General features: G+C 39.5%; 1 long non-coding RNA gene across 1 annotated transcript; it reads right to left on the bottom strand.

Annotated features, from left to right (window-relative positions):
* Positions 1-8746: 8746 nt before the first annotated feature.
* LOC116439175 lies at positions 8747-24106 on the bottom strand. Its single transcript, XR_004238091.1, has 2 exons — positions 16878-24106; positions 8747-11481 (listed from the first exon to the last, which is right to left on the bottom strand). It is a non-coding gene; the product is annotated as an uncharacterized LOC116439175 (long non-coding RNA).
* Between the last annotated feature and the right edge of the window lie 1891 nt (positions 24107-25997).

Here is a 25997-nt window from a genome sequence, read left to right as displayed (position 1 = left end):
ATAACTGTACCTGACTCCTGCAACTGAGCTTCTTTTTTAAGAAGCATCTTTCAAGGAGACAAGATTCCAAGGATGATGAAACACCAGCAGAATAAAGACTGGCGAAGGGACTGTCTCTGCATCCTCTAAAAGTGAGGAAGAATTGGGAAGTCTCTGCTGTCTCTGGAAGTGCAGAAGGGAGTAAACCCCAGCCCCTGGGTCAGCTGATGAGCCTAGATTTGCATCCTTACTGACTCTTTGAAAGCATCCTGGCAAAAGCCTGTCTTAATACTGATACTGAATAAAATATTTGCTCAGTTTTGCTGAGATTCCATCTCAGGAGGAATGGGTGTTTTGAGGCTGCAAAGGCAACCATGTAAACCACAGTTCAGGACTGAACATGGAGTGAATTAAAGTGAAACTATAAATATAGGAATATGAACTCAAAGCAAAAATGGAAGTATCAAAACTTATCTGCATTCCCACTTTGATAGGGTTATTAAAAGTAAGTTATATGCTTTTTCCCACCATGGGCTGAATATGTTTAAGCATTGCACATTAATTTTAAAAAAGTTATGCACCTATGATTTGAAGCTGTCCCTTGAAAGCAGCTTGAGCTTTTTTTTCAGTGCGGGAGTTTCCTAGATACTTTTTTCCTTTGTTGTATCTGTACCCATTGGCTTGGTCAGCACATCCTTCCTTCCTTCTTTGTTATGTTGTTTTGCAACACAGTCCTATTTCAGCATGGGGCTGCTTCTCATTCTGCCTTAGAACACAGGCATGTGGTAATTGGCTCCAGGAAGAAGCCAAAACACATGTTTCCCTATGGCACTAATTAATTAGTCATATGCACACTTCAATACTTAATTGCTATTGTACACTCTGGCCTGTTTGACTTCTGGGAAAATATCTGACTTTGCACCTATCTCGACTGGAAACACATGCAAAAGTGAAAAGTGGCAGTATTTTTTTACAAATGAAAGAAGCAGAATTTCACTAGTCACACTATTCATTCCCAGCACATCTCTTACTTAAAAATAAAAAAGTCCTCTGCACTGTGCTCAGTGCATCTTCTAACGTAACCAAGCCTAGAAGCATAAAGCATCTGTGCTCTACTTAAAGCTGCTGATACGACAAAGAAAAACCTCTTCCTCAGGACTACTACTCCTATCCTGTAGCATAACAAGTGCTAGTCAACCACAAGTGCTCCTACAAATGGCTACTTTTAGTGCTTCTTACCAATAACAGGCAGAGGTTTTGCCCATTAAGGGTTTTATTTTCCATCTTACAGCAGTGACAACCATTTGGAGTTTTGCCCATACTCCTTTGTGCTGATTTTTCAGGTATTTATAACAATTCTATTGTACTTACCCCCATATTACCAAAGTCCCTCACACTCATTAATCTCCCATATAAGTTGTTCCTCTGTTCATTTCTTAAATGACTTAGAACAAGACCACAGCCTCTTAAGCAGCTCTAGCAGGAAAAAAGAAATTGAAAGTAAATTAGATATTCTTATTTTCTCATTACTTTTCCACTTTAAGTGTTCCTGAAATAGCCAGAATTATTAAAAAAAAAAAAAAAAGAAAAAAGAAAAAAAATAGGCACAGGGCTAAATTTTACCCTAAAAATGTGTAGGTGACTGTGAATTTGGAGCTACTGGAGACTATCTAGTGAAGTGCCATAAAGAGGGTTAAAGGACTGGAGCACCTCTGCTATGAGGAAAGGTTGAGAGAACCGGGACTGTCTAGCCCTGAAAATAGAAGGTTCAGGGGAATCTCATCAATGTCTACAAATACCTGAAGGGAAGGTGCAAAGAGGACAGAGCCAGGATATTCTCTGTGGTTCCCAGAGACAGGACAAGAGGCGATGGGCACAAATGGAAACACTCAAGATTCTCTATGAACGTCAGGAAATACTTTTTTCCTATAAGAGTGACTGAGCACTGGCACAGGTCACCCAGAGGCGGGGTGGAGTCTCCCTCCTTGGAAGGGAAACAATAGCCCTGGGCAGCAGCCTCTGGACTGCCCTGCTTGAGCAGGGAGGTTGAAGTTGAGGAGCTCCAGGGCCCTTTCCAACCACAACCATTATGTGATGCCATGAACTCCACAGGACCCAGGTCTGAGTGTGTCTCCAAAGACAATGCAGATAAATTTAAAACCAGGACAAAACATTGCATGTCATTCAGGTAACTGTACAAGCTCAGTCTGAGAGCAAAGTTCTCAAGCTTTTTAAGTGATTCAGTGTAATAACTTTACTAGTAAACCAGTATCAAACCAAAACTTTGAGATGCACTGGATTTGGGAATAGAAGCTTGGATAAATGGACAGAATAACTTATGAACTCAAAATAACTAATGATCTCAAAATATACACACACGTAAGCACAGGCAAGAAGGGTTACCAGCAAAGAGTCAGGGTCATTGCCTTTCTCAGCTGTCCATCTTCTCTCTCAGGTCCCAATCCTCCATGTCCATCCACACAAACCTCAGGAGCTATCAAAGCAGTTGCTGGGTGACCTCCGTTTCTAAACCATCACAGTAACAGGCTCCCGCTTTTCTATCAGGCTGTGATTTGCATAGCTCAGAGATTGGTAGGGGAGCAAATGAATGCCCTGTTAATGAGGGAAGAATGGCCAGCTGAGCTGAAAACTTTTTCATACCAACAGTACTAACCTATGCCTGGGAACCTACGGAAGACTGAATTGTTTACAAGCAAAAGAATATTTACAGAGTAGCATGAATTGTTTGCAGCAAAACCTGGTATCTCAAAGACCATATACTGCCCAATTCAGGGGTTACAAACTTGCATTTAAATTCACGTTTGCTCAGAGTTTGCTATAGCACAGAAATAAGTAGTGACTGTGGATCAAAGTAAGATTTTGTGCTATTCCATTCCATTGCACAATTGCATAACATGAAAATTGACGGTTTCCAGTGTTTTCTAAACCTCAAATTGCAGGCATAATTCAATGCCTGAATAGCTTGAGCCAGACCTAATTCCTGAAAATCTCATATCTTGTCTTTTACACCTGTGCAATGAGATGAGCAAATGGGGAACTGAAGGGTGCTATTTCTCTCTCACTCCTTACAGAGATGTAAATGGGTTCAACAAAGTGAAGGGCAGTGGAGACAGCAATGAAAAGTCAGGGAAAATACAACAGGAATAAAAACCCTTATATTCACACAGAAGGAAAGTATTGAAGAGAAGCAAATCAATAGGCAAATGTACAGAAATTGCATTGGGAAAAGAAGGGAAAGAAGAGGACTACAATTTGAAAACAACCGTATCTAAAGCTCCTTATGAGTCAGAGGGCCAAACAAAGGCCAACAAGCTGTGAGTGGAACAACCCATTCTCTCCTTCACAACATGTCACCCCTGTTGTTGCTGGGATGTACCTGAAATAAATGTGGCCAGTAACATTTTTCCATAGAAAGTTGATTATGACATTTCTGAAGCTAAGGAAAAAGAAATTGGAAACATTTTTTTTGAAAGATCATTGGGAGTGTTAACATGTAAAGAAGCTATATCACAGAGAAATGTTTGTAGGAAACCTGAATGTCTAAAGTGATGGGAGAGAGAGAGAGTTAATGGTAACCCTAAGTGGTAGTGACTTCGTATAAAAATCCATCATCATCACACTGGCCGCTCTGCTCCCTCATTGAGCCAAGTTATAAAATCAAAGTTAAATTTTAGAAGGTGATGTGTCCTAAGAAATTATCTGATGAGGATTGGAAAGGCTCTGGTTTCACGAGACTGAAAACTCCACTGTCTGGAATTTCATTTTATATCTCTGGGATCAGTGGGCAAATGCATGAGGTAATCAGGTTGGTGACTGATGAATGTCTGGCAACATCAGTGCTGGCATGTAAGTTTACTGATGTCAATTTGCAGCATGAGGATTTGAACTGGCACAGGCTTTTAAAAGAAATTTTAATGTTAATTAAACATCAAGTTTGAAGACCCCTCTGTGCATGCTTTTGGGTTTGATTTCTCAGCAGATCTTGAAGTCAGTGGATTGACAGTGCCCAAGTAGCTGGACCTCTGTGTACACTTTCCTTGTTCTTGTTTTAAAGGAACCATTATAAGGACATTGGGAGAGATCTGCCCTTATACAAAGAAGAAAATCTGTAGCTAGATTGAAGTGAAATGGGGGTAACTTCCTAAATATCTTGAGAAAATCTCCCTCCCAAAAAAACCCAGACTAATCCCATATGACCACCAATTGCTGTGAATGGTAACTTGACAGGCTTCTTTCTGATTCAACCACTTAGGTTATTGCAGATTCAGAGCTTAAACACCTTTCACACTGCAAGATGACAGCAGAACACCTATTGGCTTCAAAGGGGCCAAAATTTCTTGAATGAGAAATGCATGGCTCTTAACTTGACTGAAAGAACTTGCCTCATGCCAATGAATCTCTCAGCAGGACTATGCCTGGGGTCTGACTGTCCTGTGGGCACAGTCTATGCAAACTGTTCTCTGAGAAAGCCAAAAGTGAAATACCTCCTGGGAGACCACCACCTCCACCCTCTCAAATTTCAGTGTTGCTAAAATGCTATGTCCTCAACATGCTTATACTGCAACACTTTCCAATGGACTAAGGATCTGCTCAGCTTGTGAATGTCTCCTTGAGATGCTCATTATGCCAAAGCAATATAATAATGTTTTGAGGGCACTTCAGCACTGACATGAGCATTAAAAATATACTCACATTCACAGAGCAAAAAGATTGTAGCTGCTTATGACAGTGATGATTCAGCACAGAATGAAAAGAGACAGTCACCTTCCTGAGTCCATTTGCCTTGGGAGCTAATTAAGAGTCCTCAGCAGAGTGAATACATAGGGAGAAATTGATATTGAGTTTAGGATTAGGAAGATATAAGTCTTTCTTACGCCCTTGCTGCATTTCCTTATTCAAGTGTCCATGTCAGCACTTAAGTGCTTGGAGGCTACAGGTGATGGATGCTTAGTACAGGATTCCTTACTCTGCTGCAGGACAGATCACACAGGCCAAAAGTTTGCTGTCTTTTACACTTACACCTCACTTTACAGAAATTCTGCTCCAAATACTGCAAGGGTAATAAAGGATCCAAAAAATGACTGCCTGAATTCCTGGTTTGGGCATTTTGCAGTGTTTATTGTTTTAGTCCTTCAAACTTTCAAGTTTTATTAAAGTAACACTATCTGATGTTCAGGCAGAACTCTGTCTCTGTTTATTTTTCCCCTGTTGAATCAGTCTCACAATAATTATGTGCAGAGATGCAAAGTGAAAATACTGTAGTAAAGGTGCAAATTCAACCCAGAATGAAAAGGGGCATCAATTTCAAAGTCTATAACTAAGTATATTTCAATATCAAATGCTCAGCAGGAGGCCAAGAACTTCAATATTTTGAGCACATTATGCTTTCTCATTACATAAATGCAGTTCTGTGGTACAATACAAAAATATTGTTTTTACAAAAGCCTTCAGATTATAGTATTTGAAAGGTTGCACTAATATTCAGTTAAGCTTTGGTAGCCAGAACAAATGTATTAACTCATGAACCCTGAGGTCACAGGTTCTCCTAGAAAACACTCACATTCACTACAGCTGTTCTATATGTATTTGTAACAAAAAATAAAATAATTTAATATTGATGTTTCAAGAATGGATAAATTGGCAAAATAAACATTCCCAAATTATCTGCTAACCTCTGATGATTGTGTCAGTTACCTTTTGCAGAAATAATTAAAATAATTTGCAGTAATGGAGAAAGAATATGAAATTAATTTCCTTGCATGGTCATTGAACAGTGGTAAAGTAGTTGCACTAGAAAAGGATACTCAAACATGGCAAAAATGAGAATTTTCATTGTATGGAGCAATTTAGCAATTCTGGTATGTTAAAATGATCAATTAATGTTACATTTAGCATTTTTACACTTGCCCAGAATTGACAAGGAATTTATGGTAAACTGACACATCATTTGCTTTTGGCAGATGTCGATTGCTCTCATCATTTTTTCAAAGCAGAAATTATAATTGAAGGAAAAAAAAAGGAAAATTATTTCATTTCCAGCCCAAATAAAAATATATTCGTATTAACTTTATGACACTGTTGGCTGCTCTTCTCCTATGTTTATATTATTTAATCAGAAAGTTTGTCTTGCTGTTTTGGTAACTTCTGGAGGTAGAAAGTGGAACAGATAAAATATTTCCCTTTATGTTTCTGAATAAAGGATGAGCTATTTTAATGTACTCCTGACTCCCTGACTCCCTGAACATCTGATGGAAAATAAACACTCACACTGATCCTAGCAAGCAGGCCACTACAGTCACAGTGCCAGGTTGAACCAACTCAGTAAAGAACTCAGTAATAACTGCGGGGATTTGTCATATCACTATGGGCAGACAAATTTGACTCTTCCCATGAATGGGGATAGAAACCAAGGTATGAACCAGCTCTGAATTAGAAGCCATTTAATTAAAGTTAGCACAGTGCTGAACTCAAATTAGCGAGGTTTACTAAGAGGCAGCATATTACTTGAGCTCAGCATGGTGATAGAGCACTCTGCTTCCAGCCAAGTTTGCATAAGCAGTAATCTCCTAAAGCACAATACCTTCCAGAGGAGCCAGCCAGCCAAAGAACAGGCAACGCTGAAAGACTTAAAAAGAAGTTCTACTATCGCTTTCCTTATGTATCACCCTTTGTGCTGGTTTTGCATGGCCTGGTTTTTTGTAGTGGTGGGGGCACAGGGGTGCCTTCTGTGAGAAGCTGGCAGAAGCTTCCACCATGTCCAGCAGAGCCAATCCTTGATGGCTCTGAAGATGGACATGCCACTGGCCAAAACTGGGCCAATGAGAGAGGTTGGTAATGCCTCTGTGATGACAGATTGAAGAAAAAAATCAAAACAAAGTGGGCACAGTTTTTTCCTAGCCAGAGAAGAGGAGGAGGTGAGAATATATGAGGGAAACAACATGGAGACACCAAGGTCAGTGGAGAAGGAGGGGCAGGAGGTGCTCCAGGCGCCAGAGCCGAGATTCCTCTGCAGGCCGTGGTAATGACCATGGTGAAGCAGCTGTGCCCCTGCAGCCCATGGGGATCCACGGGGGATGCAGAGATCCACCCACAGCCCGTGGGGGAGGTGCCCGTGCCGGAGCGGGTGGATGCCTGGAGGAGGCTGTGATCCAGTGGAACACCCCCTGGAGAGAGGGGGCCCCTGCTTCCAGGCTGGAGCAGCCTGTCCGTGGAGGACTGCACCCCGTGGAAAGAGAGCCACAGCGCAGCAGTTTTGGGAGGGCTGTGTGCCCGTGGGAGGGACTCACGCTGCAGCAGGTGCGGTGTGGCTGCTGCTCATGAGAGTGGCCCACGCCGGGGAAGTTCATGGAGAACAGTCTCCCCTGGGAGGGACCCCACGGCCTCACACGGGAAGACTCCTCTCCCGGAGCAGCGGAAGGAAATCTCGGTGATGAACTGCCCAAGCCCCCATGTCCTGTCTCCCTGCGCTGTCGCTGGGAAGGAGGGAGGGGTTGGGAGGAAAAAGGTGTTTTAAGGGCTTATTTTACTTCTCATTATTCTGTTAGTAATAAATTCAGTTTGTACCTTTAAGCTGAGCCTGTTTTGCCCTTGGCATGTTTTCTCCCAGTCCTTATCTCAACTCATGAAGCTTTCATTCATTTTTCTCTCCTCTGCCCAGCTGTGGCAGGGGAGGGTGAGTGAGCAGCTTTCATGGGTGCTTGGAGTTCGGCCAGTGTCAAACCATGACACCCTTATGAAAAGCAAAAAAACCAGGAGGGAAATACAGCCCAAAGGTTGCATAGAGTATTTATTATTCCATCATGGCTCCAGGTACAGCTCTTCCAAGTTCATACACTCAAAGCAGAGGAAAGAGAATGGGTTATGGAAGACTGAAGAAAACATCCTTTCTTTGCCCAGATGAAGTATGAAAAAGTTGTGTTTTTACGCTACTTTGATATGCATAGATATTGCCATTAAAATACCACGTATAGCTGAAATACTTAGCATGTAGACAATTTTAATTATCTTTTCAGTGTGTGTAAACATCAGAAACAGCCATGATATTCCCAATTTACAAAGCTGCAAATCAAAGTGACAGAAGTTATTGCCACTCTAATACAGCAGGGAACTATTTAGCTTTTCATTGCTCTTCTTAATCATTCTCTTTTGGTTTTATTTCCTTTCATCTGCTTTGCAACTTGGTTAGGGAACAACTGTATCTAGATGCCACCTCTAAGGTCCTTTATATTTCATTCAAATAAGCAATCCAAATTTGAAGCTTTATCCAAAATTTATAATCGGTATTTATAATTTTCTAAGGGTCCAAACTATTTCTTGAATCTAGGTAACTTCAAGTTTTGGGACCTCTCTAGCTGGATACTCAGGTTTTGGCACACTAGATGTTGTCCTTAGGTGAAATGGAAGACAATACGAAAATACAATATGAGTAAGATTATATCTGTGAAGATAATCCCAGAAAAGAGAATTATGTATGTAAAAGGGTTCAATTATAACTTCTACTAAGTACTAAGGTAAGTCAACCCAATAAAATATTTCTATTTAGAAAAACTTGCAGTTGTGCTTTTTGAAAAATTAAAATCAAAACTGTCCTTAGAAAGTTTATGTCAAAAAAAATATCAAAAAAACTTAGTTTCCTCTATAAATTGGATAGTAATTTTTTTTACTATGACCCCCTAGTATGATTAAAGATGAGTAGATATAGGAGTCTTCTGTATCATCAGAAAGGAATTTAGCAGGAGTCTGAGGAAAAGATTTCATAAATAATTTTTATTAAAAAAAGAATAAATGGTTCAAAATAAAACTCAGGTAAATACTACTATTCCTGTGAAGTAATGAAGGGAAAGTTTGTCTATTTGGGGTTTGAAGTACTGCCTTAAAGTTGTCTTTGCGCAGAGGATGGACTGGCTTAAGGAGTGGAGTTCTGCATCCTGTTGGTAAAAATGCTTTCACTGACTTCGAATCATGTAAGATAAGCTCCTCACAGAGAGACTGGAAAATTTTCTAGGCTTAAAACACGTGGATGCATTATTTGAGAAGTAATGCATGATCACCCTGTTAAAGACTGCAATAGGTGAAGGACCGCAGTTACAATTGCATGATGTACCTCAGCTTCTGAAACATTTAACTTCTACTGAATACTAGTGAAGCCATAGTATTGTAAAACATATGGTTCTGTACTTAATGGGCATATAAATTGTATATATAGGGAGCATATGTAGATGGGTACCCTCCTATATATATGGACACACACACATATAAAAATTTATGTGCAACACAGTCTTGTACAGTAATAAAATGAATAGGTCAGGCTAGGGAAGTGCTTCTAAAGTGTTCAGCAGGAATTAATATTTAATCTTCAAGTTTTCTTTAGTATTTTGCCATTCAAAGTTCTAGAGCAAAATGGAAAATATGCATCAAGCTCAGATCCTTAAAAATAAACATCCTCACAGAGAATTTCAGCTGTGGAATCAAATGCCTGCTATTTGAACTTCCAAAGGAAAAAAAAAAAGCAAGGATTTCACACAGAACTAGTTGCATCAAAAGAGAGTTAAATTATTTCATAATAATGACACAAAGGATGCAATTTTCCTGTTTCAAAAACAACAGAAAGGTATTGAGTTAGCAGGAAATTCAAAATTGCAGCTTCTTAGAAGTGTAGAGTATAACTGTATATCCAAGACATGGAAAATTCTAACTGAGGAAGGTCAAGGTTTTGTGAGATGTAAATTCCCCTGAATTTCACCATTCAGCACTGCAAACATATTTTCTGCAGGACTACTGATGCACATTAAAAAAAGGTTACTAATTATCAGCAGTAATAATTATACATTTAACAAGTTACCATTATACTTCAAAAAGTTCACACTAATGTGTGGATAATTATTGGCCTAATTAAGTATCCAATATGACATTTACAAACAAAAATGAAACATTAGTTAAGAGTGTGACAGTGTTTTTTACGTTAGTTAGAAGGAAGAGGTGATTCAGGTAACTAATTCCTGGACTGAATTTGTTGCACAGAGCTCACAAAAAAAAAAAGGAGGTAATTTCTATCTTTCCAAACATTTAGGAGCATACTTTTCTCACACAACTCTCTCTTTCCAGTGCAGTATTCAACTGTACATCCTTTTTGTTTTTTCCCCAAAGGTGAAATCAAGAAACATCAGGAGCTCCAGGTGCTCTGAGGGGCTTCAGGGTGGGTGTCTTTTGGAGAATGGAAGGGGTCTTGAGCAATGAACCTGCACCGAGAATCCATCAGCTTTTGCATGGCAGAGTTCAGGGTGCTTTGTGGTGCTTCAGCTGCAGGAGTTGACTAAATCATACAGTAGACATGAATGTCTCTCAGTGATACACAAGTGATACACAAGTGTAAACATTTAGTAAAAAGCAGCTTAGGATGCAGCACGTCATGAAGAATGGCTGTTGTTAAAGTGGCTTTCACCCAGTTGTTGCTTCTGTATTAATTTTCCTCCTACCATTTGCACAGGACAGATAAAGCCAATTGCTGTGATAATAGTCATTTATCCACATATCCATGTATCCATCTGTGGTCATTTGGGCCTCAGCAATGAAGGACGGTAAAATTGTGGGAAGGAAGATGAAGCCTCCCCACTCACCTGCAAATGCCTTGATTTCAGAGTTTTCCATTTTTATTAATATTTGTGTGAGTTTCCTCAGTCAGGATTATTACATTTTATCAAGCACAGCACTAAGTCATCTTAGCTTGAATATCCCCCTATTTCTGGCCAGTGACATAAAATTCTACTAGCCCAAAGGACAGACTGTTTCTGTGACGTTTTTCTGTTCTTCCTTTCCAATTCATGACAGAATTCCCTTCACACTAGACAGGTTGCATAGCTGGTTCTCCCATAGAGCGATGAAGCCTATGGAAAATATATCACCACTTTTGCTGTAGCTTTGCAGGAAAGCCTAAAACTTCAGGAGAACTATTTGAACAGAAATGCAAAATAGTGTGTAAACATAGTCCTGAGGCTGCCAAACCATAGCTAACTTGTATAGCTTTGAATCAGACTGCAGCTCATAACTTCTCTGTATGCAAGACCTTGAGACAAACAACAGGATTTGCAACATTCCAGTGTGAAACTACTTCAAGTGTGCCACTGCTGTTTAACTCCTTGTACTCTGGTCCAAAAAACCTGTTATCTATACCGTAGCTCTGAACCCCTGAATTTGCTGTTGTTGTGCTCCTTCAGTACGTGCATGTTCAAAAGTCTGCTTTAAAGCCTCTTCTAAAAGCAGACTGGAAGGTTCATATTGTTTTCAATAAGAGTTCGCAGGACCAATACTGAGAACACATGCAGGCTTAGGTGTGTTTATTGCACAAATCCCTGAATACACACATCCCTTCTGCACCCTTGGACCAGTGTCCAGTGGGAATTCTTACCTGCTTCTCAAATGAAAGGTCATTGGAAAGACTGAGAGCCACGCTCTTCAGCGCACTCAGGGCAACTCTGCAATGTGCTGGATAAGTGAAAAAACATCATTAACAGCTGAAATTTAACGTTTCCACACTTGTATATGCAGATTCTATACATTAAAAAAAAAAAAAGTAGAAATTTAAAACTAACTTGCTCTTCCTACACCCTCCTTCCATCTCATGATTATTCAGTATTGTCATGGGTCCCAAAGACGATCCTGAAATTTCTCCTTTAAACCCCCGTGTGGAGCTGGTTGGTGGTAGCAGTTAGAGGCACCTGGAGACAGTCTCCAGAAATGTAGACATCCTGGAGGAAAATAAGACTGTCCAAAATATAGGACCAAGAAACTGGGGGAAAATGACAGATACTTCTCCTGCTGGAAGGTACTTCAAAAACTTTTTCCAATCCCTGTGAAATATCAGGTAGGGCATAGACTGCATCCCCTGTATTTTTTTTCTCACCTGAATACTGCCCTGCCCTTGTTTAGGAATACATTAGAGAGCTGTGGAATGAACAAATGAATGATCCCATTTTAGCAAATGCTCTAAATACACCCCTCCAGGTATCAGTGGACTTTACATCAGTCCATATTTGTTTTCTTTCTGATGGGTTTGGATACACCTTTTCTATTTATATCAGTGTGACTCGACCAGAGCTTTCAAGATATGCGTAAGCTTAAATGATTTACATAGGGACAGGCTTTATTAAAAACACAGTTTAAGTGTGGATTTTTAAATGTTTTTCTCAAAAACAAAATAAGCAATGTTGGAGGCATGTTACCCAACCCACTGTGTTTTCTTGTGACTACATTTTAATCATGTATTCCTCCGCCTTTTATACCCATCATATCACATTTCCATAGTTTTAAGCTGCGCTACAGGTAATGATAGAAATGTGTTAATTGCAGTTATACTTTCTATGGCATTAAAAATACATCAGAATACAAATATTTTTTCAAATAAATGCTTCAGATCAATATGCCTTAAAATATCTCTCTGTACCAGCAACTTCCGGTTAAGGAACTTTTCACTTGTCTTTCAAAGTTAAATAGATTACTTGAAGAAACATCCCCTGAATTGTAGAATGAGTCAGCAACACCTTCAGTATTTTTGGGGCCAGGCCTTATAGAGGTTTCTTTTGCTTAAGCCATTAGCAACTATTAAATTTATTCTCTTCATTTCATATTGTATGCATCTGATGGAAAGTGTGGGGAAAAGGCAGTCTTCAAGGCATTAACCCCTTCACTCCACAGGATGTTTTTTCTGCTTGAAAGGATTTTGATGATTTCAGCTTTCTTCTCCTTCTTAGCTTTGCTTCCATTAGAATTGCCTGCATGAATAAGGGGTTGCAGAAACTGGCCCTTATATTGTAATGTAATCACAGATTGATTCAGCTCTGCAATCAGCCACTCGTCTGTGATGATCATCTCAGGGTCCTGCCAAGAGTTTCTGGAAGGCTCTGTGCTAGCTCTCTACTGATCACATAAGCCACTAAAAATTTTCCTACATATTACCTTCCACTAAATCAGATCTGTGTTATGAGGGGAGGGAGAAAGAATCATAAGGAATCATAAGAAATGCTGCTTCTGAACATTAATAAAATATCCATGCATACCATGCCCAACAAAAACACACTGGAAAACTGAGGATACAAATAAAATCTTCTGTTAAAAAAAAAAGGGGTGAAAAAGGCTGAAAAAGCAAGATTCAAAGAAGGGAATTGTTACGTGGTTTGGAATGTGCATTTGGAGAGAAAAAGGATATCCGAAGATCAGCATCTCTGAGAACAGCCTATTTACCAATGTCTAAACAGATAATAACTGAATGTAAAAGTGTCTCCTCAATCTAATAAAAATATGCTATTGTATTATTTACTACAGTATAAACTTTAAAACATTAACATGAAGAAGGTAAACAGAAAACAGAATGTTTACTGTGTCAAAGACTAGCATTGCTTTCCAAAGTTTGAGTTAAATATTGCTACTAATAATACTGACAGGAATATTTCCCCTACTGCGAGTGAAATTATTGATTCAGAGTATACAGAAACATCGAGTTTGGCCATTTGTCTCTTGCTTTGTGATATCCATTTCCACTGACTCCCTTGTGCTTTGGACATCTAGATAGAGCCATGGGCTCTGGAGTTAGTTAATGTCTAGGACTCTCAGTTCTGTGTATGAGATGCCACAAAATCTTTTTATTTCTGGTATGTCTACCCCCCTGGAAGTGCCACTGCTATTTTCTTGTTCAGTGGCTTGTATCTGGCCCTTTCAACAATATTGCCCTCGCTCTCTACACTCTAAAATGATAAATGCATCACCTGGAAGCTGTATCCACCAGTTCCTGTATAATACTTCTCTCTTAAAAGGTGGCATAACATTTTAGAAGTGGAAAATTAACATCCCACAAGGAATTCTCAAGAGGGAAGGACATGTGCAAGTGCAACCATGCAGTGCACTAATCTTTGTCCACAAAATGCCAACGTACTCTTGAAAATGCAGATAAACTCTACAGTGAGGCACCAGTAAAGCAACTAAATATAAACCACACAGGGCCACCAGTGCTAGACAGTCCTGGTATCTGCTCAATTGTTAATAGTTGTTCTCCAAACTAGAGTGGTTTTCCATGGTGCTGATAAGAACTTTTGCTAGCACACCTTCCATACACATGGAATCTAGCATCAGGGGACTGCCAAAGGCTGCACCCACACTGCTAAAAGTATCCCCTCAGACAGCAGTGCATGGATCCCCAGCCAAGTAATGCAGACTGGCCCACATCCCTCTCTAGATGGCCTGTCTCTCTAGGGCAGGCTGACTGCACATGTTCTTCAGAGCACTCAGCCTACAAGTGTTCAGAAGGACAGCAGTTTTCTCTAGGTCTCAAAGGCAGGCATACTCTGAGAGCACCTCACCCTCCCCAGTCTTTACCTTGACATGAGAGGATCTTTGCTGTGCTGGTTTTCCACCAGCTCATGTATTCAGAAGAAATTCTTTGCTGTGAGGGTGGTGAGGTTGCCCAGAGAAGCTGTGAATGCCCCATCCCTGGAAGTGTTCAAGGCCAGGCTGGATGGGTCTCTGATGGAAGAGACCTGGTCTAGTGGAAGGCAGCCCTGGTGGAGTGGAATGTGTCCCTGCCCATGGTAGGGGGGTTGGAACTGGATGATCCAGTTGGAACTGGATGACCCAACCATTCTATGACTGTGTTTTTACCCTGAAAGGTAGGATGTGGTTGAAGGGTGGTCTTGCTGTACATTCCATGTGCAGAACTCCCCCGGCTGCACCGCAGGTGACGCAGCATGGCTGTAACAATGGGAAGTGGTGCAATGTGTTTTCTACCACACCTCAATATAATTTGGTTCTTTCCTGCGAAGAAAACTTGCTACAGCTGAGTACTGATTTTGCTACTCAATCTGTGTTATTAACTTCACTGACGGACTTGTTAGTGTGAACTAGAAACATGATGATATAATTTTTGTAGATTAAGCTGTGATTTTCTGGCTGCCTTGGGAACAATTTTGGGGCCAAAGAATCTAGACTGGCACTCATCCTGGAACTCCAGAAATTCCCTGCATGACAGGGAAGGTTGGGCCTTCCATGCCTAGAAAAAGCCACAAAAATCGCTTAGAAGAATTTTATAACTGTACTCACTTCTTACACAGCTAACTATGCCAGCTGGAGGCTGAATTTCACACCAGCGGTCAGCAGTGTACCTCCTGAAGTGAGAAGATCTGTTTTACAGCTAGGGCCACAATATGACCTATAATTATTAAAGGCCAGAAGAGACTTCAGCTCCCCTTTGTGAGCAGTATCACTGACTATTCTTGTGAATTACTATGTCTCAGAAAGAGAGGTAGAATATTTACAATCTTTTTTAACATCCAAAGTAAATAGCAAGTTCTCATATCCAACAAAAGTTACAATATTTTCATTAGGAATAATTCAAGCTAGTTTTCATAAAAATAGGGGATATGAATAATTACTAAGTTCTAGAAAGCCTTTCAAATTAACCCATTTTATTGCTATAAGTCCAGACTTTGAAAATCTAAGTTGCATTTGACTGTACAAGTATGCCCTAAGGGACTGCTCTTAGCATATATTATCATTTGGTGTGAGTAAATCAATATCCAGCTGGCCATAATTTTTAGTAATAAATCAGATTTTACAGTGTAAGTTCAGAGGTGAATTGTATAAGGAAGTTCACACAGATTTGAAAAGTGAAGAAAGATATAAAGGTATTAAAATGTACAGCTCCTTCTTATCACCTTAAAAAAGGTCTGAAATTTGGAAAACTTTCAATAATTTCTCATTATTTCTGCAGATTGCTCATAAATGGATCCAAGAATAAAGAGAAAAAAAGTCAAGCCAGTACTTAACTTGAAGTACTAACTACACATTGCTCTCCTATAAGCACTCAACAGATCTCTTCTTGTTAAAATTATGGCAAATTGGAACAGCAGTTCCCTTCTGAATCAACATTCATTTCTCTGTCCTTCCCCGCTGCAGACTGTTACACTTTGAAGTCACAAATGATTATTTACTTATTCCCCTATAAAATGCATGCATGGTCCCAAAAGCCATAATATAACACCCTGCAGTACCCACAAATGCAGTGCTATTATTACAAATTATTAGATCACTTAATCTTTGCCAGTTCCTTCTTCAAAAAAAACAAACAAACAAACAAACCAAAATTCACAGTGCCCCAATACAAGCCTAAAACAATAAAACTAATAGTAATAATAATGATATGTTTCCTTGGTCTTTTATGGCACAGGAAACAAATGCCTCTTGACTTGTATTGCTGGGATATACACATTGCAAGTTGATACATGGCTGCATCGCTCAGTTCCCTACCCTGAGGATGCTCAGTCTGGGTAGAAAATGTTCACTTGCTTTTTAGGATCTGGAAAGAACTATAGGAACGAGATGAAGCCACAGTGTTCTGAGTCCTTCCCTTTAAGATAGAGAACCATCTCTCAGACCTTTGACTCAAAAGGTCCCTCTACCAACAGCAGGATTTGGTGGGGTCTCTTTCCTTTGCCCAAATAACCATGCATTGCCTGGAACACTGAAACAGGGCAACATCAGCCTCCAGGCTGATGCCAAATCCCACTTGGGATGCTCACCTTCTCCTGGCTTTGTAGCTTGCTTTATCCTGTTCCTCAAACCCAGCTTCTGCTCCAGAGATCTATTCATTCACCTGACCTTTCCCATTAATCCTTTCTGTGTCAAGGGCTGTTTTCCTTCCATTACAGTCAATGAGAGCAAGCAGCCGATTACAAAGGGAATTTCTGAGCAAGAAAAGACAGCAGCAAAGTCATCCTTTGCCTTCTCAGTCATCCAAATAATGATTTAAGTAACACAGTAAAATACAAAATCTCATTCTCCTGGAAAGCAGTTATGATCAGAGGTGATGTAAAAAGAATATGAGTTCTACATACCCTCAGAAATCTTTACATTGGTGATGAAACCAAATCTTCTAAGATCTCCTGAAGTGAAATCACTTTATTTACTTAGGCTACCAGTCAGCTGCAGCAGAGTCAGGCGAGGTCTGAAGACTTATTTTTTCAGCTCTTAACACTAACTGGAAGTAACGAATTCCTGGTAGGTGTAGATAATATACTCCAACCTTTTTTTCTCAGTCTGGGTGTCTGAGAATTCCTTGCATAAAAAGGAAATCTGTTCGAAATAAAAAGAAAGTACACATCTTCACATCTCAGAAAACTGTACTGCAACTTATGTGGTAGCATTGTAACCTATGTCACTTAAAACCCAATTGATTCTTGGGTGGAGTATCTCTAGGAAAAACAGATATGAAAATAGAAAACTGGGCCTTCCTCCTCTTGTAAAATGTCTGTGGGGTCCTGAGATTTTCCCAGTGTTAACACCAAGTATAACTAGATTAGAGAGGCATAAATTTTGCTGTGATTTGTGTTGGTTGTAGCAACAAGAGTGCACACACTCCTGGGCAGCAGTAACCATGATTTCATTATTGTATAGTTTCATGGTATTATTTATTACCACACCTGAGGGTGTCCAAGTGAAGACCAGTGTCTCATATGGCAACACAAACCTGCAGGTTTTTACAATATGGGAAATGTAGTTGGGGTCTCCCTGTCTTTGGACTTAAATTCTGTGAGAAGGTCCTGTGCAACAGTGACATCTGTGGTGTCTTCAACAAAGGTTCTTAGAAAGTGTCTCTAATTAGTTGCCTTCTCTTATCTTGATTTTACTTAGAAATTGAGTGTTTACTTCAGGATTTCAGCACAATCTATTTTCTGTCACCATTGTGCTGCAAAATCACATGGAAAATAAGTAAATCAATTTTGGGAGCCAGAAATGGAAACATTGGATCAGACTAATCAAACCAGAACAAGGTAGGTGGCTTGATCTTCAGGAAAGAGTTGTGATATAGGCTCTTCTTCTACCTCCTTTGTCAGGCAAGGTAAAAACAGCTTGTTAAATAAGCTGAAATTCCTAACCTGTTCTTTCACTCCCACTCTTCCAGGACCTGTTAATGCATCAAACAATTATGCAAAGACTTTAACACAGGCTATGTAACATATTCTGGGAACATACAGTAAAAGAACCTTATTAGCTGTCTCCATTAGCTGAAGTGAGCAGGAGCATAATAGTTAGTAAGCTGAATTTTAGGTGTAGGGCATTACACATCCCACAGAGATAACAGAGAAAATTCACGCCTCTTTTAAAAGCTGTCAGAGTGTAGGCTGGGAAAGATAATACAGCACTGGGTTACACTAAGATCAGGTACTATGCAACCAGAAAAGGTGGAAACTTAAGCAAAACTACAAAAGCTCAATTTCTGAAGCTAAATTTTACCACACAGTCAGATTCCCAAGTCGTTGGGTAGCTGAAAAATCCCAGAAGACAGACAGCCAGGCACAGAGCAGTTCATTGCAGGTCTCTGCAAACTTCCCACAGAAATCTGCACTGAACAGGGAGACTTTGACTCTTGGATGCCTCTTGATTTCTTGCACCTGTTCCTCATTTCTAGGAACAAGTAGTTACAGTCATGAAGGACCAACCACACAGATGCCATTCCTCTCTGTCCCGTTTGCCATCTGAGTCAGTCACACCAAAATCCACAGATGCCACCAATTTCTCTCTGGACCTAAGTACAATGGAAAGAAAGAATTAAAAGTAGAGACAGCAGAGTCAGGCTTTCCTGAAGTGAACATAAGAGCTGAAAATGAAATCTTGAAAACTGCAAGATTTCAAGAACAGACATTTTAGTTCCTGTGTTCAGACTGAGAAATGGATACAAATCACAGAGCAGAATGCATAGGGCTGATGGTCCTAGAGACAAAGCTTGACATGAGGAGAAGTTCTTTGCAGAGTTTGGTCTGTAACTATTATTTATCTAGCCATTGATGAGAAAAATCATAGAATGATTTGGATTTAAAGGGGCTTTAAAGGCTACTTAGTTCCAATGCCCTTCCAATGAGCAGGGACAGGTTTCACTAAAGCAGGTTGCTCAAAATGCCAGCCAACCTTGAGCATTCCCAGGGATAGGGCATCTAGAGCTTCTCTGGACGACCTGTGCCAGTGCCTCACCACCCTCACAGTAAAGAATTTCTTCCTATTATCTAATCTAAATCTACCCTCTTTAAGTTTAAATCAAGTGCTACTCTTAACACATGGGCATCACTTTTCCCATGAGTAAGCAAAACGAATTCGGCAACCTGGACAGGACTACCACCCCTGCCAAGCCTACTGAACTGCAAAACAACTTCCCCCAGGGATTCTCAGGTATTTTAAAACTGTCTAAACTGAATTGACAACACCAGCTGCACCATTCAAAACTGCAAAAAGCCTTAAAGTGTCCAGCTTTCTACCAGCATCCCAGACATGGCTTTTTCAGAAATGAATTTGAGTTGAGAGTGAATTTGAGAAGGGATTTTTCCTGCATGGGAAATCTAAAACTTAATTAGTTACTCAGATTTCACTGCTTTATTGCTATAGGAAAACAAGGGGGGAAGGAGTGGTGTCCATACTCCTTTTTGCATAGGGGGCATTAATAATCTACGGACATGAGACAAGAATGGGTACTTTTCATTTTTTGTTACAGCAGCAAGTCCCTGCATACTCCTTCATGAAACGAAATTCATAAAATTCTACTTGACAAATGTATTCTCAAAAGTGTCTCAGAGGTTTATTTCATCTTCATTAGCAGTTCAACCATTTTTAATAACAATTTTTGAGCACAGGTGAAAAGGGAGGGATTGTCTTGCTGACAACTATTGTTGAGAATTAATTTTATTTTGTGTGTGTGTGTAAGCAACTTAACAAGGACCAAACAGCATGTGAAACGTTTAGGAAGAAATTACATCTCTCCATCAAAACACCTGTACTTGTGATTTAGAAAAATATCTGTTTTGACCACCTAGTATATAAAGACAGGTACAACATGGCAGCTACTACTATCACATTCTTGATCTAACAATTCTGGTTCTATAGAATAGAGATATTTTATTCCTATCCTTTTTATGGGATCAGATCCTCATCCCTGGCACACTTTACACTTGATAGGAGATTTTCTGACTGTATAAAGCCAGGGTTGATGACCTGACACTGTGTGTCCCTGAATTCTCTTTCCCAAGATACAGAGAGAACTCTGACAGTCTGGGACAGCAAGGAATGCATCTGGGATCCAGATATCACTGTTCTAAATAAAGCAGCCCACAGATCAGACAGATTTGTTCCAGGAGTCAAAATAAAGAAGGAATAGAAAGGTGACAGAAATCTACTCTTGTCTGCCTAACCAAAAGAGTAAGAACAGTCTCCACTTACACGTGAAAAAGGAAATGCCTATGACATATGCATTTATTTTAGACTGCAAAGTCTACTGACAGTTTTATCAAGTCTATGGAAGACCTTGACATAATGGAGAGGGTAACTACACAAACACATCAAGGGAAATTTTGCTCTAGATTAGTTTTCACACATCTTGGAAGAGCACCATGCAAAGGATGCAGAGCTGGTGTTGACTCAGCTAACTCCAGAACCAAGTGTCAGCTAATTCTGTCTATTGAGTGGTTAGGCTTATTTTCTCAGGCACAGCACAAGATGTTGCTTTTGAAAGTGAGTTACTGTACCTTCAGCTGACTATCTGCAACCCTTAGCAGAAGGACCAGCTTCACTGCTACTGTGTCCTAAAGGTATGCCACTGGTCTTTCATTTCCTTAAATTGAAGGCACTGCCTGAAGAAATTGAGCTTAATTAATTTATGAAAAAACACTACTAAATCAGAATCTGGTATCTGTTCTTTGGAAATAACCAGAATTTCTCCTTGTTTTCAGGGAGAGGAAAACACTTTATTTTCCTTAGCTAATAATTCCAATTAAAATGTCTACAAATCACATCAGATTAATTAAGTTTTATGTGAAAGTACAAGTGTATATGTTTTACTTATTAATATATTTCATTTGCACAACTCCGGTTATAAATATTGATCTGTTTGGACCATTAACTGAAGTGCAGCTTTAAAAATAGAATGATTAAATTCAATAAAACCTAAATTTAAGAATAGCATTTTTTGTCTTTTAATACAGCAACCATCAGCTTAGCAGAAGCCAGCTGGATTGAAGAAGAAACAGCTATGAGGCTGTTTCCCACAGCAGCTTCTGAAATAGAGATGACAAGTGCATTCTTCAGCTGTTAAGAAGAATCATGGTTTCTTCTGCTAGTTTACTAGTGACAAATTGGCTTAAAAGAGTCACCATAAATAGATAACATAGGGTAGCCAGTGACAAATGTGCTTATTAGGTTAAATAAGAGTATTAACCCTAAACCCAATGTGATTTCCTGTCCACATACAAAGTCACTAGTGTGAAAGGTACTTGCTGTTACAACTCTGCATTCTGTGTCATCTAAGACTTGCAGGCACTGCACTCTGGCCATGGTCAATCAAACTCTTAAAGACCACCAGGGCACTGAAAGGTTAATCATTATCTCTCTGTTATTCTTTTGCAAGGAAGGTAGGAATCTCGGGGGGTAAGAGAAGCACGCACAATGAAAAGGGGAAGGAATAAATAAATTCCAGTTTTCTAGCAAAAGGTCAATTCATCTGTGCATGTTGGGTTTACCATGATCAGAGAACAGTGCCTACTGTTCTAGAATACACAGAATGCAGAGTGATAGCAGAGTTAAAGGTGAAACTAAGAAGGAAATAGGAGTTTGTCCAAGCTCTGTCTGCAGAAGAAGTGATATTGATGCTAATGGTTGCCAAAGAAGACTCAAAGAGAGACTTGTTTATGATTTGTAGGGTGGATGGCTCTCATAGAGCACTTTCCAGCTTACATGGGACTGGGTGAAGAAATAAGGTGGGTCTGAAAACAACCCGTACTGTCTCTACTCTGTCTGGTAAATAAGGGGTGCTGGGGACCACCCTCCAGGTTACAACTCACATGTCAGGCTGGTTCCAAATCTCCTGCTGAAATACCTGAACTTCCTATTTTACTTGGGTTGGGATGAGAAAACCAGATCAGTTTCAGCTCAGTTTGGCCTAGCATTCAGCAGAGAGCAAGTGGAGGCTCAGAAAGTTTCCTACTTGCTGAGCTACTGTCCTCTTAAAACAATCCAATGCAAGCAAATGCTATTTAAATTGATTCTGTGCATTCGCAGACAAGAGTGGTTTAAAATTTATTACGTGTTGTGGCTCACCGTGTCAAGAGAGAGCAGAGCATACATTTTAAAAAACAAGCAGGTTTTCTTAAAATAATCAAACATTCAATTAAAGAGGTTTATTGCTGCCATCTTTATTTGTTAGGATGGGGAATGGATTTTTTTACTCTTCTTCTTGCAAGCTAAGCAGTGTTGAATAACCATGGGAAGGATACAGGAATTTGCTTTATTAAGTTTAGTAATAATTTCAATTTTCTTTGAATTTATTTTAATCTTGATTTAAATGTATAATTCTGTGTATTCATCTCTGCAGTTCTTGAATTGCCCACTTGCATAAGAAAATACGCTCCAGAACATGCTTATTAAAGAACATAACGGCTTTGAGGGATTTTTAAAAGCAAAGAGACGTTATAATCTTCTTTCGCTGTAGTAGTTGCATACTTCAAATGTAGACAACGTTTGCTTTACAATTATTAGTTATTATGGCTGCCAGATGCAATTAAAGAACAGCTTGTGTTCTTCCTATGGCTCCCTTCAAGCATTCAGCATGTAAGTCATTACTGAAATAGCTAGATTAGAAAATACTAATGGCTAACACTTGTATGATCTTTACTCCCCAAACCCCTAAAATAACTTGCAAAAGAGGGGCATTATTGACCTGTTGTTCTGAGGAGGAGAAGTGAAGGGCAGAGACATTCAGGCAAAAGCATTTGCCCATTTGAGGTAATTCCACATGTAGGAATTGTGCATGGACAGTACAAAGCCTTTTCAAAGGCTTTTCACCACATAGTGAAAGGACTTTCAAAAAGCTTTCAACAAGCTTCCTCTTAAAGGGCTTTTAAAAAATATTTACAAAAATGCTGAAAAAAGAAAAGGAGGGAAGAGTGAGAGGACAAATTTTTTAATGCTCAATTATTCAGAAGAGTGGAAAGGAAAGGATGCTGTAAAAACACACAGAAATAAAGCACAATAGTGGAGAATAACATGGAAGCCAAAATGCAGTGTCAGTAAATATGCAGTGATGCACCAGGAGACACAATTTCACCTGATGTGTTCAAGGACAGGCTCTAAACTGTCTGCCCTGTGTCCAGAATGAGAACTCCCAGTTACAGCAGCTGATTCCATAAAAACCTCAGTTGGCCCAAGAAAAACACTGGGGATGCTTGGAAAGAAATAGAGAATCAGGCTGCAAATGTAATTATTTCTTTTTACAAACCCATGGTGTGCCCATAGCTCAACACTACCTGCAGTTCTGACTTTCTGGTCGGAAAGGCTGTATGAGGGTGAGAAAACATTCAGATGAAGGTATCACATAGACAAGAATAATGTACAAAGTAGAAATAACTAGATTAAGACTCTTTTGAAGAGAAAACAGAGAACCAAGGGTAGATGTGACACAAATTAATAGAAATGTCAATAACATTGAGAAGATCATTAGGAGATTATTTGATTTTTCACAGTGCAAGAAATAGGGGCAAAAAATAACATTATCAGGTGACAGGCTGAAAACAAACAAAAGAAGACACTTTTTCAAGCAGCACAATTAAACTGAGAAATTTCTTGCCCAAGATTGTTCTAAATAATGTTTATTATTACCAGTTCAAAAAGCAACAGGGCCAATTCATGGAAATTATTCCACCAGGGATGGTAAACCCAAAAGTTATGTTTATAACCAAGGAATTTGTTAAACTACAGATTGCTGGAAGCAAGGACAATATGCCAGGGAGGCATCACTGCATACTTGCCTTGTCTTCCTCAAGCATTCAATAGTCGACTACTGTTGAAAGCCAGCTACATACTAGAAGAATCTTACCATCCTTTAAAAAAATGCCTCTGAAGAGGGCTGAGGAGAACCTCTACAAACAGAAGTATTTCTGCTGATATTGATACTTCTGTTATTCATTGTGATCAGTGGGCTTGCCCAAAGAAATTCAGTGGATCCCAAGGAGAATTTGATGCCACAGATGATACCAACATCTATGAATTATTTCCTCTTGGGTGGAAAGACTATACTGACTATGTTGAATCAGCAGAAATGTTGGCACCCCCTGCAGTAGAAGCAGGGTTTTACCTAATTCTACCTGACTCCCAAGACTCAAGTACTCCCAACACATCAGGTTTTCTCTTGGTGACTGCCTGAATAGTCAACATGAAAGGACAAGAAGATTTCCAAACCACAGAACTTTGCAGCATGCTGTGCTGGTTTTGGCTGGGGTAGGGTTAATTTGCTTCACAATAACTGGTATGGGGCTGTGTTTTGGATTTGTGCCGAAAACACTGTTGATTATGCAGATGTTGTTGTTACTGCTGCTTGCACAGAGTGAAGGCCTCTTCTGCTGCTCACACCACCTCACCAGTGAGTGGGCTGGGGCTGCACAAGAGGCACACAGCCAGGACAGCAGATCCCAGCTGACCCAAGGGATATCCCACACCAAATGGCATCATGATCAACATAGAAAGCTGGGGGAAGATAGGAAGGGAGACGTTTGGAGCCATAGCGTTTGCTCACCGTTACACTGATGGAGCCCAGCTTCCCTGGGGATGGCTGCACACCTGCCTGCCCATGGGAAGTGGTGAATGAATTCCTTGCTTTGCTTTGCTTGTGAACAGCTTTTGCTTTCCCTATGAAGCTGTCTTTATCCCAACCCGTGGGTTTTTCCACTTTTACTCTTCCAGTTCTCTCCTGACCCTGTGAGTAGGGGAGTGAGTGAGGGGTGGTGTGGTACTTGGTTGTTGGATGGGTTAAACCACAACACATCTCTTCAAAATAACATGAGAGGAAGTGTTCAAGAACTACAGGACTTTATACTAAAAAAGCATACAAAAATGTACGAGCACAGTGACTCTGGAATTGGTCTGCTACACTCAGTCTTATCAACACATTAGCTCTGTTTTAACATTCAGATAGCTGAGGTTGAAAGCAAACCTGATTTTGCATCTTAAACAGAAGCATGTAAAATGTTTTATAGACTTTCACACTTTATTTGAAGATTATTGTAAAGTGAGATTTTTTCATACCACAAAGAGCGTAAACCATAAACCTTTTAAGACTGCTGACAGTTATCATAGTCTTTTCAGAGAATGATCTGGTCTATATTTTCATCAGAATTGAAAGCATCAGAACTTAAGTTAGAAGTCCGTAACTTAAATTGAACTGTCCCTAATTGAACAAAGTTTCCCTGAAAAAAGGTTGTACTTATATGGATTCTGCAAGCACATTTTCTTTGGCCTTTCAAAAAACATTTGATTCAAAAGATTATTTGATTTTTAAAAATGAACCTGTTAGTGGATTTCAAAAAACATCTGATGTAGTAGTACTCAGGGGCTGAAACAAAGAGTTATGAACTAAAGAATGAGTAAACAACCTCGTGTAGCAATATACATTTACAGTATCAACATTTTCTTGATCCATACAAAAACAATAAAGGAATGAAACCAGAATCACTGCTTGTTTAGAAAACCTCTCTATAAGGGAGTGTTTTCTGCACATGCCTGACATGCCCCCATTTATTAGTGAGAGTCATTTCAGTATTTCTTTAGGAACAGCAATTTTCTTAATTGTGGCTAAGAAAGATGGCTTGAAACTGCTGAGATACAGAGCGATTTTTAGCCATGAGAATTCATGAGGTAAACTAATCTCTCCTTGACAAGTGAATCAAATTTTTGGATTTTAAGTCTAAATCCAACAGATTAAGCTAGTCCACTGAGGGTTTTAATAATAAGAAAGGGGAAATGAGATGAACTATATAGCTAAATTGTAACTATATGGCTGAATTATTGTAACTAGACAGTTGGAAAAGCTGAGACAGTTTGCACTTGTAACAAGTTAGATCTCATGAAACCATGTAATGGAATAAAAACCTTAACAAAGAATTAAAACAAAGATGGAGGACTTTAATTGAAAACTTGATCAATTA

Source organism: Corvus moneduloides, chromosome 2 (genome assembly GCF_009650955.1).
Source record: "Corvus moneduloides isolate bCorMon1 chromosome 2, bCorMon1.pri, whole genome shotgun sequence".
Taxonomy (NCBI): domain Eukaryota; kingdom Metazoa; phylum Chordata; class Aves; order Passeriformes; family Corvidae; genus Corvus; species Corvus moneduloides.
This window is presented reverse-complemented; position numbering and strand designations above follow the sequence as displayed.